At 40.2% G+C, this 15,712-nt stretch overlaps 1 long non-coding RNA gene across 1 annotated transcript in view; it reads left to right on the top strand.

The window, feature by feature from the left end:
• Window positions 1-15,655, top strand: part of LOC150046536 (uncharacterized) — a 22,730-nt gene extending 7,075 nt beyond the window's left edge. Inside the window, exons 2-3 of the long non-coding RNA XR_016532603.1 lie at window positions 12,594-12,669; window positions 15,379-15,655. This is a non-coding gene — a long non-coding RNA (uncharacterized LOC150046536). The remainder of the gene's footprint in view (window positions 1-12,593; window positions 12,670-15,378) is intronic.
• Window positions 15,656-15,712: the final 57 nt, after the last annotated feature.

Genomic DNA, 15,712 nt, shown 5'->3' with positions numbered 1-15,712 from the left:
TGGCTGACGTCAGCTACATGCTGCTGGCTGCTGCCCTAGCCTGGGGTCCCCGGGAAGGGAAAGGGGGAGAAAGATGTGACATTCAGCAAAGTACCATTAATATTCCATTTGCTTACCTCCTTTTAAATTGCTCTGAGATGATCTAAAGATCAGATGGCTTCTTGTGGGCAACAATAAAGGGACTGAGACAGGAGGGGGCTAAGCCTGGAACTCGCCCCTATGTGGGTCAGAAATAAAGGAGGTCTACGGGGAATGTTTTCCCTTCCAATTCTTGAAATGTTTGCTTCAACGTGATTAAGATGCTTTTGTTAGAAAAGTAATTCCCTGGCACTCCAGTCTTCATTGCTTCCAAAATCAGAGAACTCCATCTAACATTTTAGCTTCTTCCACTCTCCCCTTCCTTTCCTCTCTCCCCTTCCTTCTTTCCAGCTCTTTTCCCTCCCTCTTTCCCTCTCTCCCTTCTTACTTTGTTTCTCTTTTATTTCCTTTGGCGTCTGCATCACTATTGATTCTCCTGCCTCACCTTCTTGTTCCGGAATTGTAGGCATGCAACCACCACACTTTTTTTTTTTTCATTTTCAGTGCTTTATATTTTAAATTCTCATGTTTCAGGTTTGTTTCTCAACATTCATTGATGGAAGGCACCAGATAGGCAGGATGGCATGATGGAAAGAATTTGGGGAGAGAGAATTGGGAAAGCTGAGTTCTAAACTTGGGTCTGATAGAGATGACTGAGTCTTCTTGAGTTATGGCTGCGTTCTTATTTGCAAAGTGAGAAGGAATCATTGCATTTATTGTTCCTGGCACATGGAATTGTACAGGGACCGAGAAGAGAGATTGCACATGCAGAACCTGGTATGGCTCTAAGAATTATATGAATCTGGGGCAGTATGTTATTACTACAATAGGAAGGACCTCAAATGTCATTATATGATGAAGGAAGCCTGTATAGGGTCATACCTTTGCTCTAATTTTTAAAAAATGCTGTGTATTTTGGGATAGACCTTCTAATGAAGGTTCATTTTTCTAGTGAAGGCTGTGGGAAATCTTTAAACATTATCAAAATTTAAAAAGTATCTGTTTCCCAACAGCAAAATGCAGACAGCTCATGGTCTAATTCTTGTGGTGTATTTGGGGTGGTCAGAGACATGATCCTCAGTGAAGGAATTTTAAAAAATGGTAATTACCCAAAATACTTGACTTTGCCCTGTACCATTTTCTGTCTCAGATCTGAGGCCATCCACATGCTACTGATTAAAGATACTATTTCATTTTTGCAGATGAAAGAAATATGAGTGTATATAATTAGGATTTATACAAAGAAAAGCTCTTATTATAGGCATACAGCCTTACCTTTAATTCTTGGAATTCAGCAGAAAATGTGTGGAGCTACCCAAATGAGTCCTGCTGTTATGAAAGCAAATCAGAACACCTTCCCCCCCCCATTTTTTTGTTCATTAAAAAAATCACATTTGATGGTCTAATTAATGGGCCAACATTATAATGGGCTATCTATCAAAACATTGATAGCAACACTCAGCAGTGTCCTGATCTTTAGTTACTACTTTATTTGGAGGTGGACTAGAGTATGAAACCTCCTCTCCTCCCCTCTATCCCTTCCATTGTTGGCAATAAAAAAAAAAATGCCAGTAACTTTGATTGACCAAGCTTTGATTGAGTGGTCTCAACTTAATGATTATGCATGTTCAAATCTAACAGTAATATACCCTTATAGATTAATTTAAAGGCATAATTAAGGTCATGTGGTTAATATAAGGGAGGATAAGCAAGGAATACAGAAGATTTTGCCTTTTAATTTACCCATAATCACAGTTACTTTGGGTATATGCCCAATTCTATCTGGTTCCAACTAATTTTTTTTTCCAACTAATGGTTTTTTTTGAAATATATTCTGAGATTAAAATCAAACAAGAAACAAACAAACAAAAATATATTACTAAATATTTCTTCCAGGAGCAAAATGTCCTTTTTAGGGTAACCCTGTACCCATAAAGATTGCACAACAATGAGTCTTTGATGAACTGAATTTAAGTAGGTCAACTGCAGCTGAATGCTGAGAAGATAAAGAACAAAACATTGTATGAAGCCTGAGGAATGGCTTAGACGCTGCTGAAACTGCAGAAATAAGAGAAGTTATGTTACCATAGGTGTAGCTGTTTGCTCCGCAGTGTGAAAGAAAGGAGGGCATCAGGAAGAAGGATACTGCAAAAGGCTTCAATCCATGGGCTCTAAAAGTAAACCACATATTCACTCCACTTGTGCCCAACATTAAGACTTCTAGTAAGAGCTAACATAGTTCCACACTCTGCCAAAAAAAACCCCAAAAACCTGTGTCTCATGTTCTTAATCTGGCACTTCCCTTTCTTAATCCAACAGCCAATAGAAATGGTGGAACTAGTTACAGGTGGTGGTCAACATCTAGACAGCACCACCAAATCACGAAGGTACCTTGTCCAGCTCCAGAAGTGATAAGGAAGTAAGTGACTCTCCACCATTACATTATATAGCTTCAGTGCCACAAAGATGCCTTGACCATAAACTTGACCATATGGATTTTGTGGGAAATATCTACAACCTCAAGGATGACAAGAATTTCTCCCTCGTTTAGTTTTCACAGCCCAAACTCCCTTCCCAATATCTTTTTGATTGTTGTCTTCAAGCTGATCTCTTATTTTTGCTTCCTATCTAGATTTTTGTTAAGTGTTATAGAATAAATAGGTCGAACAACTGACCATTAGAGAATGGTTAAGGGAGTTAAAATACCTGCAGCATTGTGTGAAATTCTTAGCTTTTGATTGAATAAATACATCTTTTTTTTTTTTTTTTTTTTGCCGGTCCTGGGCTTGAGCTCAGGGCCTGAGCACTGTCCTTGGACTTTCTCAAGGCTAGAGCTCTACCACTTGAGCCTCAGCACCACTTCCGGCCTTTTTCTATGTATGTGGTACCAAGGAATCGAACCCGGGTCTTTGTGCATGCTAGGCAAGCACTTTAACCACTAGGCCAAACTCCCGGCCCCATGAATAAATACATCTTTTTAAATGAATGTTTCTTAAGTGAATGGATTTAGATCTAGACTAAATAAACTATCATAGGCAGGGACATCTACCTGGAGTAAATAATGTTTATAAGAAATTTAAAAATAACCCAGGGTAATTTTTTTTGCCAGTCTTGGTGACTGATTGAACTCAGGGCTTGGGCACTATCTTTGAGGAGCTTCTGCTCAAGGCTAGTACTCGACCATCTGAGCCACAGCACCACTTCTGCTTTTTTTTTTTTTCTACTTACTGAGGGATCAAATCCAGGGCTTCATTCATGCTAGGCAAGTACTCTACCACTGAGCCATATTCTCAGCCAACCCAGAACAATTCTTACACTATTAAGATGGACAGGATATAAAATTACATACAGTAGTCTCTCAATCATGTTGCATGTGTATGCATATAAAGAGACCTAGAAAGAAATTCACTGAAAGGTTAATAATACTGTCTTTCTTTGGATAGAAATGTAATAGGCAATTTTCACTTTCTTTCTGGTTTTCTGCAATATGTGCACTTTTCTGTAGGACACATTCTTACATTTATAATAAAGAATAAAAAAAAGTAAATGCTATCATTTTTTTCTTTTCTTATGAAGCAATAGATCATGTGTCTGCTTAGAAAGAATCCTTGTAAAAAAATATTTTTCCTTGCAGCTCTGCTCCAAGAAAACTGTAGACTCTGTGGGAGAAAACCTCCCACAGCCACCTGGTTCCCCTCAAGTCCACAATGGGCAGGGGAGGAGGGAAGATTAGCGTGGGAAGGCTCTTTGCCTGTCTCTCTCTGTTGTGTACTTTGTCCAGCTCCCTTGGCTCTCTACTTGCCTTTTCATTCTTGTGTATCTCACTTGTTGCTTTTCCAGATTGAGAACTCCCAATGAAAGACATATCTCTTGTTTGAACTGGGGAAATGGAGAAGCAGCATAGGCTTGTGTTGTATAGCCTGCTAATATTTCTACTTAATCTTGGGCAACATCCTAAGAGAAAGAAAGCCCTTACTCTCCACCTAGGATGTTTTAAATGTCAAAACTTGGTCCACAATGATGTTCTTCTTAATAGTGTGTCGTGTCTAAGGCTTTTATTACATTTGCAGGTAGTTTTAGTTTGAGGCAATCCCTATGTATCAGTGCACTTCGTTAATGCCAGCTTTAAAGCACTTATCACGTGCCTCTAACAGTCTGTTTACACATATGTCTACTCTTTCATGAAGCTGAGCTCTCTGAAGTGAAAGAGATCTTCTTTCTACACTGATTACAGTGATTGCCTTTCCATACATGTTTTTGAACTTAATTGCCTAATCGGAAACTTGCTTACTTCTTAGAACAAAAAAAAATTACCTTAAAACAATATTTAGGGCTGGGAGTGTGGCCTAGAAGTAGTGTGCTTACCTAGCATGCACAAGTCTAGGTTTTGATTCCTTGGTACCACATATACAGAAAAAGCCAGAAGTGGTGCTGTGGCTCAAGTGGTAGAGTGCTAACCTTGAGAAAGCTCCAAGACAGTGCCCAGGCCCCGAGTTCAAGCCCCAGGTCTGGCAAAAAAATACTTAAAATATTTGAGAGAGGGCTGGGAATGTGGCATAGTGGTAGAGTGCTTGCCTAGCATACACAAAGCCAGGGTTCCATTCCTCAGCACACATTTTCTGTTTAGAAAAAGTCAGAAGTAGAGCTGTAGCTAAAATGGTAGAATGCTAGCCTTGAGCAAAAAGAAACTCGGATGGTGCTCAGGCTCTGAGTTCAAGCCCCAGGACTACAACCAAAAAGAAAAAACATTGGGAAACATCTGTTACAGAATTTTAGCACCAGAAGGGTTTTCTTTTTGTAGACAGGATAATTAAGGACTAGGAAGGTTAAATTAATCACCCTAATCTATCAAGCAATCCCTAGTTTAATTATCTTAATAATTAAATGAAAGCCAGGTACTGGTGGCTCACCCTGTAATCTTAGCTATTGAGGAGGCTGAGATCTAAGCATGGTGACTCAAAGACAGCCTCTGCAGAAAAATCCATGAGATACTTACTTCCATTAATGAGCAAAAAACTGCAAATGAAGGCATGCCTCAATAGGCAGACCATTAGCTTTGAGCAAAAAAAGCTAAAGGGTAAGTGCCTAGGCTCTGAGTTCAAGTCCAGGACCTACACACACACACACACACACACACACACACACACACACACACATTGTTAAATGGACTTTGATCTTATATTCTTAGAATTCAAATCTGTAAACCTTTAATTGCCAAGCTTAGCCATATTGTGCTATAGACCCTCCAAGAAGTGGGGGGATCACAAGTTGGCATTTCTCACTGGTCTTCCTTCTGAATTTATTGAATCCCAAAATAAAATAAACTTGTGAAAGGCCTATCCATACTTCAAAACTTTCATGAGTTCATGGGAAATTTTATTTTCTATTACAGTATTAGGAGGACCAATAGAAGAGATACAAAGATAGTACAAAGAATTCTGTGTACTCATCAAACCATATCGGTTTCCCTCAATGTTACTATCTTATAGGATATTGGAACATTCTCCCAAACTAAGGAAACAACACTGAAAATTATTATTAAGAAAACTCTAGACTATTGTGTTTGGCTGTCACCAATTCTCCCACAAATATCCTTTGCTCTCTTCCAGGATGTGTTCTAGGGTACCATATAACATTTAGTTGTGAGGTCTTACCTGAGCTCTGAGCTCCTTCCTTCCTTCCTTTTTTCTTCTTTTTTTTTTTTTTTCCAGTTGTGGGACTTTAACTCAGGGCCTTGGCACTATCTTTGGGCTTTCTCAAGGCTAGCATTCTATCACTTGAGCCACAGCACCACTTCCAGCTTTTTCTGTGTATGTGGTACTAAGGAATCGAACCCAGGACTTCATGCATGTTAGACAAGCACTCTTCCACTATGCCATGCTCCTGTCCCTGAGCCCCTCTGTTCTAAGAGAATAGCACACCATGTTAACTTAATAGGAAAAGTATAATTTAACCAACATGAAGGTTGACTTTAATTTGCATGTTTCAGGACAGTAACAGTTTTAAGAACTACAAGTCATGTATTTTGTGCTTGTCCTTCAAGTTGGGTTTATTTTGACACAAATAGATTGGTGGAATGGGCTTCTGGAAAGAATATTACAGAGGTAAATTGTCCTGCTTTATCACATATCAGAAGGCATATGACTTTACATCAATGGTACAGTTACTGATCATTTGGTTATGATAATGTTTACCAGAGTTTCTTTGCTACAAAGTGAGTTGGTCCCCCTCCAGTAGTAGGAGGAGGTTAGGGTGAAATAATTCTGCCCTTACCACTTGCAGTAGAGCATCTACCACAGAGGAGGCATAGGTGCTCCCAGCAAAGTCTCCGGGGTAGCACACACAAATCATGTCAGGATAAGTGAGGAGCTTGTTAGGAAGTAGATTCCAATCCAGGCCTGTAAGTCTGAGTTTGTTTCTTTCTTGCTCCCTTTTTGAGGAGGGAAAGTGTTCTAGGGGGCAGGGGAGCCAGGAAATCTACTAGACAAATTCTAAAAGACTTGTGACACTCCAACAGATTTGCCTTCTAATCTCCCAAGAGTTGCCCAGACTGCTAAGTAGCAAGGATCTAGGGAAGTCACATACCAAATGTGGTAGAATCCAACTGCTAAAGGCCAGGGAGTTCATGAGCAGTGAATAGCTTTTTATCTCAGGTTACAGAGTGTTTTGAATAGACACACATTTCTTAAGAACCAGGCTTAGGGGGCTGGAAGTTTGGCCTACTGGTACAGTGCTTGCCTAGCATGCACAAAGACCCGGGTTCAATTCCTTGGTACCACATATATAGAAAAGCCAGAACTGGTGCTCAACTGGTAGAGCACTAGCCCTGAGGAAATCCCAAGGACAGTGCTCAGGCCCTGAGTTCAGTCCCCAGGACTGGCAAAAAAAAAAAAAAAAAGAACCAGGTTTAGGAAAAAGGAGCTAGGTGACCAAATTAAGGATCTTGGTTTTCCAGAAGAAGCCAGATTGGTTTCTTTGCCTTAAAGGCATTTTCCCCCATTATTGTTTTGATGGTGTAGGGGGAAAAAAGAATATGCAGATTCATTAAAAAAAAAAAAAAAAAAAAGACTTCCAGGCTACGAGTGTGGCCTAGTAGTGGAGTGCTTGCCAAGTATGCATGAAGTCTTGGATTCGATTCCTTGGTACCACATACACAGAAAAAAGCTGGAAGTGGTGCTGTGGCCCAAATGATAGAGCACTAGCCTTCAGAAAGCTCAAGGACAATGCTCAAGCCATGAGTTCAAGCCTCAGGACTGGCAAAAACAAAACAAAACAAAACAAAGACTGTAGAATTTTAATCATCAGTTTTGTAGAGAGAATGTCTATTTGTAGAACTTGAAGCTTCTTATCCTAAAACTGTTTGTGAGGATAGCACTGATGCACATTTTGTAAGATTGCCTCTGCTACTATCTCTGTTCTTTGTCTTTAACAATTAAGTCACAGCAGCCAAAACCTTAGCTACTTTCAAAGTAAGTACATATGACATATGGAATCTTATTTAAATGCATAATAAACTATATGCTTCTTGAGTGAAATGCAGTGCCTTTATAAGGGTAGCTGATTAATGAGAGGTGTCCTGCTGTAGCATGAGACTAGCTTGTCTGAGATAGCTTTAGTAGGAAACACCTCATGGAGACAACTGCCATCCACATGCCATTCTGGAGAGCTGAATTCTAGCCCATTGCACTATGCACTACTTAGATCATGTGGGACAAGCCCCAGCACTTGCACAGGCCTAGCCTGCTTAACCTGAAGGTTTCTTTCAAGTTTTCATTTTTCACCATTTCATTCTGAGACCTTAGAAAGGCATTTTGTGTACATTTCTAACAAGCCTTCCAAAAAAAAAAAAAAACATTAATAAAGGCTGATTCTACTGTTTTGTACCTAACCGTTCAGCAAGTAGCAACTTCAGTGTTTATCTCAGACCGAGTAACAGAAGAAAAACAGCCAAGATTTTTGACCTCATTTCTTGGATAGATTTGCTTGTGTTGCAAGCTAGCTAGCAGCTTAGTTAATATTGTGCAGAGTTGTTGCTGAATTCTCATTTTCCTTGGATAATGACTAAAATATCAAAGTTTATAGCATGCATGACTCCAGTTGGTTACGATCAGTATTTTTCAGAACAAATAATAAATTACAATTGGTTTTAGTTGTTGTTATTGTTTTTAAAACTCTAGGCTAGGAATGTGGCTTAGTGGTAGAGTGCTTGCCTAGCATTCATGAAACCTTAGGTTCAATTCCTCAGTACCACATAAACAGAAAAAAGGCAGAAGTAGTGCTGTGACTCAAGTGGTAGAGTGCTAGCCTTGAGCAAAAGAAGATCAGGGACAATGCTCAGGCCTTGAGTTTAAGGCCTAGGACCAGCAAAAATAAGGTAAAAAAGAAAGTAGCTAGGCTAGGAGTTTGGCCACGTGGAAAAGTGCTTGCCTAGCATGCATGAAAATCCAGGTTCGATTCCTTCGTACCACATACATACTAAAAAGCCGGAAGTAGTGCTGTGGCTTAAGTGGTAGAGCTCTAGCCTTGAGAAAGTTCAAGGACAGTGCTCAGGCCCTGAGTTCAAGCCCAGGACTGGCAAAAAAAAAAGTAGCTTTATTGACAGAATTATAAAGGGTATAGAGGAAAACTGTTGTCTGTTTCCTAGAAATGTTTTAGCTTGGCAAATGTGTATCTAAGAATGTGGCAAGCACTCTGGAAGAGTGTAACATAGTCCAACATAGAGCAAAGAGTGTGGGCTCTGGGGCTGAATTCCCTACATTTCATGCCTGCCCCTGCAGTTTACTGGCAGTATGTCATGTGAGTTCCTGGATCCTTGGTATTTCAATTTCATAAGTGCAATAGAGCAGATAATAGTATGTGACTCATAGAGTTGTAATGGTGAAGGTACTGACACATGGAAAGCACTAAAACATTGTGCAGCTTGGGCGTGGGGGAAGCGAAATGGGAACAAAAGTATGAGGAGGGGTATCAATGTGTGAGATGTAATGTACCTATTACTTTATACAGTACCCTGACAATTAAAAAAAAATCACACAAGAAAAATTGTGCGGTGCATGGCAGTCATTATTCTCACTAGGAACTGAAATGGGGAGAGGAGGAACTAGTTAGGACAGGATATCAGATTAAAAAAGAAAAACTGCTTGAGAGCAATTTCAGAAATGAGGAAGAAAGAACTTTCTGTATCTGGTTCTTACATTGAACAGTGCATGATGACAATATCATGGTACTGAAAATACTGAGGTTTTTTTGTTGTTGTTTGTTTTTAAGTAGGAAAAAAAAACTTGAAGGTCTTGAAGTAGCAGTACAAAAAGAAGTGGGCCAAAGAACATTTTGAAAAATGCCTAAGCATTCGTAGCCACTCCTGCACATTTTTGGGTGTGGGAAGGAAACAGTGACTTTACAATGGACAAATGAAGCATTCACTACCAAGGGAAATATGAACAATGTGGTTATTTGAAAGAACATTCCTTATCTGCTCAATTTGAGAGGATTCAGAACATGTGTCATCTTCCTTTTGTCTTCAGTTTTGCTGATCTGGAGCCCAGTGGATCCATTTTAAGGCCAAAGGTCAAAAGAACTCTCCTGCCCAGGGCTTTTGTTCAGTTTTAGGGAGACCTTAGCACTCATAGCCAGGAAATAGTCACTATATATGGGTGCTGTAGAAAGTCAAGATTTCCCCTTTTGGATTGGTTCTAGCAAATCACTATAGGAATTTTGATGAAGTATACCTATGCATCATTATAAATAAACCATCTCATCTTATTTCTACATTGGCTATTTCTAGCTTAGCCTACAAGACCAAACCTTACATAATTTTGTTAGGTCAAATACTGGACAAGTTTGAGTATTCAAAATCTACAGAAGTCATTATGATTGACTAAAACTCTCAGCTCTAATATATCTAGTATAATACCCAAATCAGATTTTCTGAGATTATCTAAGCTCAATCTCTTAAATGAACATAACAAAAAACTTAAGTGAATCTCTAGAACTTGAGGAGGTAGAAAATTTCCATTGTTATTGTTGATGTTCTTTTTGTTTGGTCAGTGGGGCTTGAACTCTGGGTTTGGGCGCTGACCCTGAGCTCTTCAGCTCAAGGTTAGCGCTCTATCACTTGAATCACAGTGCCACTAACAGTTTTCTAGTGGTTAATTGGAGATAAGAGTCTCATGCATAGACTTTCATGCCTACTCTGGCTTTGAACCTCAACTCCAGATTTCAGACTCCTGAGTAGCTAGGATTACAGGCGCGAGCCACTGTTGCATGGAAATGTTTGTTGTTGTTGTTGTTGTTGTTGTTTGTTTGTTTGTTTGCCAGTCATGGGGACCGAACTCAGGGTCTAAGCACTGTCCTTGGGTTTTCGCAAGGCTAGAACTCTACCACTCAAGCCACAGTACCACTTCCAGCTTTGTTCTATGTATGTGGTACCGAGGAATTGAACCCAGGTCTTCATACATGCTAGGCAAGCAAGCACTCTTACCACTTGGCCAAATTCCTGGCCAGATGTTGTTGTTTTTAACACCTACCATTTTTCCTCCTGTTGGAAGGGGGGAAAATTGTAATTATTAACAAGTAGGGGTAAAACTTTCCAAATCACTTAAAGATCTCACTAGAGAGATAACAGTCATTTCAAATAACTGCCTAACAATAGAAGACAAGGCAACTATATGCATAAACCTGTAAGTGATATAAGACTTCAGGTTAAGAGAAATTTGAACAGAAGCCATGAAGGAAATCTTCCTAGAAGAAGTTAAACTTGTATTGAAGCTTTATTAACATGTGGGCTGGATTAAAGGGTTTATTAGGGGGATGTTACAAGCTTTTCCCTCTCAGCTTATACGTGTTCTTTGAATGCCATTTCTTTCTATTTCCTGGCACACAGAATGAAAAAATGGAATGACGTTGAAGGCTTTCCACAAGTCCGATTTTATCAACCTAGCCGTGCTGCTATTCATTTATTCATTCATTCCACAGATTTTTAATTTTATATTTAGATGTTTTAGATAAAGAGCATCCAGGAAAGACCCAGTTTTTTTGTCCTTAGAAAGCTTAAGAATGCTAAAACTACATTATAATATGAAAATTACTCATAGCTGGCTTGAACCTGATCCTAAGATCTCAGCCTTCTGAGTAACTAGGATTATAGGCATGAGCCACCAGAACTCAGCTACCGTTTTCTTTATTCTTGTAGGCTACTCTTATTAGTTCCCAAGATCATATCATATATGATATGCAGGCAATGCTTAGATTCATTTTTGGGGTGAACTCTATGGCAACCACAGTTAGGAACACCCTATCTCTTAACAATCCTGCAGCCTATAGACCTACTGGTCCCAGACTCCCTCTAGTGGCTCAAGCTTTTGATGTTCTTCAAGTCACAGCATTAATATGTGGCCATATTAGCAGCAAGTCAGTAAAAGAACCACACAACTTCTATTAGAATGGTTTTCTTCAAGAAAATTATGTCATTGAGTGGTAGATAAATGTAGATTTACACATAATTGAAATAGTGCTGGTAATGGTCTGATTCAAAAGAACAGTATCCTTTTACTGGCTGCCAGGAACATAAAGTTATGTTGAGAATGAATGGATAAGAATGGAAGTCTAAGGGGGCTGGGAGTTTGGCTAGTGGTAGAGTGCTTGCCTAGCTTACACAAAGGCGTGGGTTCGATTCCTCGGTATCGCATACATAGAAAACAAAGCCAGAAGTAGTGCTATGGCTGAAGTGGTAGAACTCTAGATTTGAGAATGCTCAAGGACAGTGCTCAGGCCCTGAATTCAAGTCGCAGGACTGTCAAAAATAAAAAAAAATAAAGAAAAGAAAAGAATGGAAGTCTCAGAATCAGGATCCCTTGTTGATTCTGTTTGCAACCTAAAGTGAGGATTGGGCATTTTAAGGAGAGAATATAGTGACTATTTCCTGGCTATGGGTGCTACTCTATTTTGACTATAAAACCAACCTCAGATCAGCCCAAAACAACACATATTTTCCTTCATATTGTATTCTTCACATTATATTCTCAACATTATAGCCTGTACCTCATAGTAATGCAGAAAACTACAAGATTGTTGGTTGTTTGTATTATTGATTACTTTGTGTTTGCCTCCCTATTTTGACACTGGTTATGTCCAGTGGTTGTACCTTCCTCATGAATATGTTCAAAACATGAAGAAGAAGAATCTTCAGTTCACCACTAAAATTCCATTCATTAGCCAGTTCAGTACTATCCATGTCCAGAAATATATTAATTCCTGGGGCCAGGAGTTTGGCCTAGTGGTAGAGTGCTTGCCTAGCATGCACAAAGACCCAGGTTCGATTCCTCGGTACCACATACATAGAAAAAAAAGCTGGAAGTGGTGCTGAGGCTCAAGTGGTAGAGCTCTAGCCTTGAGAAAGTCCAAGGACAGGGCTCAGGCCCTGAGCTCAAGCCCAGGACAGGCAAAAAAATATATATTAATTCCTTTATATACCCATTTGTATATTTAATACAAGTTACTGTCTTTCCCTTTTCTAGATCCTCAAAAGCCTCTTGAAGCTGGAATAAAAGAAACTTCATGAGCTACAGGCATTATGATATAATAACTTCAAAGGTATCTTATTTATACACTTCAGGGATCAGTTATTTGTTTGTTTTGTTGATCATGTGGTTTGAACTGTCGTGTCCAGCGGGACATCAACTAGGGCCAAGAACCTAGAAGGAGGAATGAAAGGGACAGGAGACACGAAGAAGGCAGCAAGACAAGCGTCCTGATCAAGCTGCGAATTTTATTTTTCACACAGGGGTTTATATGCCTCTTCAGGAGAGGCAAGAGGGGGTTGGGGTACTGCTGGGGTAGGAGGTGAGGTGGTAGGATGTTTGCATATCAACATAAGCAGGGATGTGTTGCTTAGTGACCTGATTACAAAATGTTGCCCTTAGGGCAAGGAACTATGCAGGCTCATTCTTATGCTAAGAATTCAGGGAGGGGGAGAATGTTCCCGACATTGAACTCTGGGCCTGGGCTCTGTCACTGAGCTTTTTTGTTCAAGTCTAGTGTTTTACCATTTTGAGTTACTGCCCCACCTCCTGCTTTCTGGTGGTTTTGTTAGAGATAAGAGTTTCCTGGCGTTTCCTGCCGAGGCTGGGTTTGAACAATGCTTCTCAGATCTCAGTCTCCTGAGTAGCTAGGATTACAGGTGTGAGCCACCAGGGCCTGGCCAGGGATCATTTTAATAGGCTTTTTAGGGCCAGGATCATAGCATAGTGGTAGAGTGCTCACTTAGCACTCCTTAGCATTCCTCAGTATCACATACACAGAAAAATCGAGAAATGGTGCTGTGGCTCAAGTGGCAGAGCACTATCCTTGAGCAAAAATGTGTCCAAGGACAGTGCCCAGGCCCTCAGTTGAAGCCCAGGACTGGCAAAATAAAGGGGGGTGTTGTACCCGAATTCCCAGAGCCCCAAAAAGACCACCAGAGGCCACAGTCAAAGTTAAAAAGCAAGGGTCGTTTATTTACGAGTCTAGACTCGGGCATACCCGTAGCCCGCAATGCTGAAAGGCCTTGAGCAAGAACTTTACACAGCTTTTTTTTTTTTTTTTTTTGCCAGTCCTGGGCTTGAGCTCAGGGCCTGAGCACTGTCCTTGGACTTTCTCAAGGCTAGAGCTCTACCACTTGAGCTTCAGCACCACTTCCGGCTTTTTTCTATGTATGTGGTGCCGAGGAATCGAACCCGGGTCTTCATGCATGTTAGGCAAGCACTTTAACCACTAGGCCAAACTCCCAGCCCTTTACACAGCTTTTATATGGGAATTACAATTACCTGATTGGCTTTTACCACCTGGGGTTCAAGTACATGGGCCCTAAACAAGGGGGGAGGGGGTCATTCCCAGATCATGGAACAATCTTGGCACAACGGGGGGTGGGGGGGGGCTTATACTGAACAAGTCTGAAGATGAGAAAGAAAGAAGATAAAAGAAGTAAGAGAAAGAAGAAACTAAGAATGTGTGATTTACCTATTATTTACCTATTTTAGGACTTCTTGCTATATGTATATTAAATATATATATTTTTTCAGGGATGAGAAAGTACAGCAGAGCTCAGATAAGTCAATATGGAGTCTAAACACCTGTCATACTGTCTGCCATTAAAATTAGATAGAATGAGGCCAGAAATTGGCATTGGGCTTATGGTTTGGAATCACACAGCACTTTCTCGTCACAAGATATAGTTACAATCTGGGATCATTTTCATAGCAACAGCCTCCCAGTAACTTGGGCACAATCCAGAATATCTATTTTGTTATCTCACAAATTTAGATTACAGTGAAGGCTGGACAAATAAAGACTGGAAGATGTGAATAGTTTTTTTATTTTTTATTTTTATTTTTTAAAAATTTCATTATAATGTATACAGGGGTTACAGTTATATTTGCCAGATAGACGGTGCATTATTTCTCATACATTGATATCCCCTCTTATGTTTTTGTCCCCATTTCCCTCCCTCACCCCCTTCCCTAATCTTTTTCCCCTTCTATTTCAAATAATATTTTATTTATTTTTATTTATTTATTTTTTGTGTGTGCCAGTCCTAGGGCTTGAACTCAGGGCCCAAGCACTGTCCTTCGGTTTTCTCAAGGATAGAGCTCAACCACTTGAGCCATAGCACTACTTCTGGCTTTTTCTATGTATGTGGTACCAAGGAATCAACCCCTCCCATCGCCCCACCCCCGTCTTTGTGCATTCTAGGCAAGCACTCTACCACTAGGCCAGATTCCAGAGGGTTTTTGTTGTTGTTGTTGTTGTTGTTATGGTTGTTGTTGTTTTAACCCAACAAGGCATATTTTCTTGCCTTTGAATATCTGTAGTTTTTTTTTAACGAAAATTAAAGGAAATAGGAAATTAATTTTCTTACAAAGAGGAAAGAGGAGTTACTTGTGGAAGGGGAGGAAGAGGATAGAAAGCAGGTGGACAAGTAATAACAGGTAGTTATCAGCCCAAATACAGTTTGGTACTTAACGCTGTTGTTCCCCAAATAACTAGTAGGCATTTATTGCAAGAACAAAAGAGGTCAGTGATAAGTTACAGCCAAATAAAATCAAAGGAGTAAATGTGGAATCAGAACAAATTATTGGTGTGCTACCATTATATCAGATAGCCAAGTTTTCCTTCTCCCCCCGTAGAGATTTTTAATTTTTTTAAATATTTTTATAATACAAAACAGTTTGCAAAGGATTTTAAAGGCCATTGAGCTCCTCCTCTGCTATGCCGGTGCTGTCCGATAGAAAGTCCTGTCTAAAACCGCACCCCCTCCCCCAACAGGTCGGACACCAAGAGATCACAACTGTTCCAAGTCACCTACGATCTTAACACTAAAAATGCGGCTGGGAAGAGTATGCAGTGGCAGTACTCTCTTCGTATGTGTGACCACCAAAGGCACATATTTAATGCACTCGTAAAATTAGCTTACGCTGCGCCCCAGACACCTGTAAGTATCTGTAGAACTCTGCGTGGTGCGGGGGACTTCAGCCCAGGGAACCAAAACTCCACCAGAGGGCGGGGCATGTCGTCTCGGTTTCCCATTGGTCCCCTCGGCTCTCACTCAGATTCTACTAACCAATCGTCTTTGACGCGCGCGTGCGCGCCATCTGCTTCC

The sequence above is a fragment of the Megascapheus bottae genome, chromosome 25, assembly GCF_031878675.1.
Source record: "Megascapheus bottae isolate mThoBot1 chromosome 25, mThoBot2.hap1, whole genome shotgun sequence".
NCBI lineage: Eukaryota > Metazoa > Chordata > Mammalia > Rodentia > Geomyidae > Megascapheus > Megascapheus bottae.
Note: the sequence above shows the minus strand (reverse complement) of the source record. Positions and strands in the feature narration are given on the sequence as shown.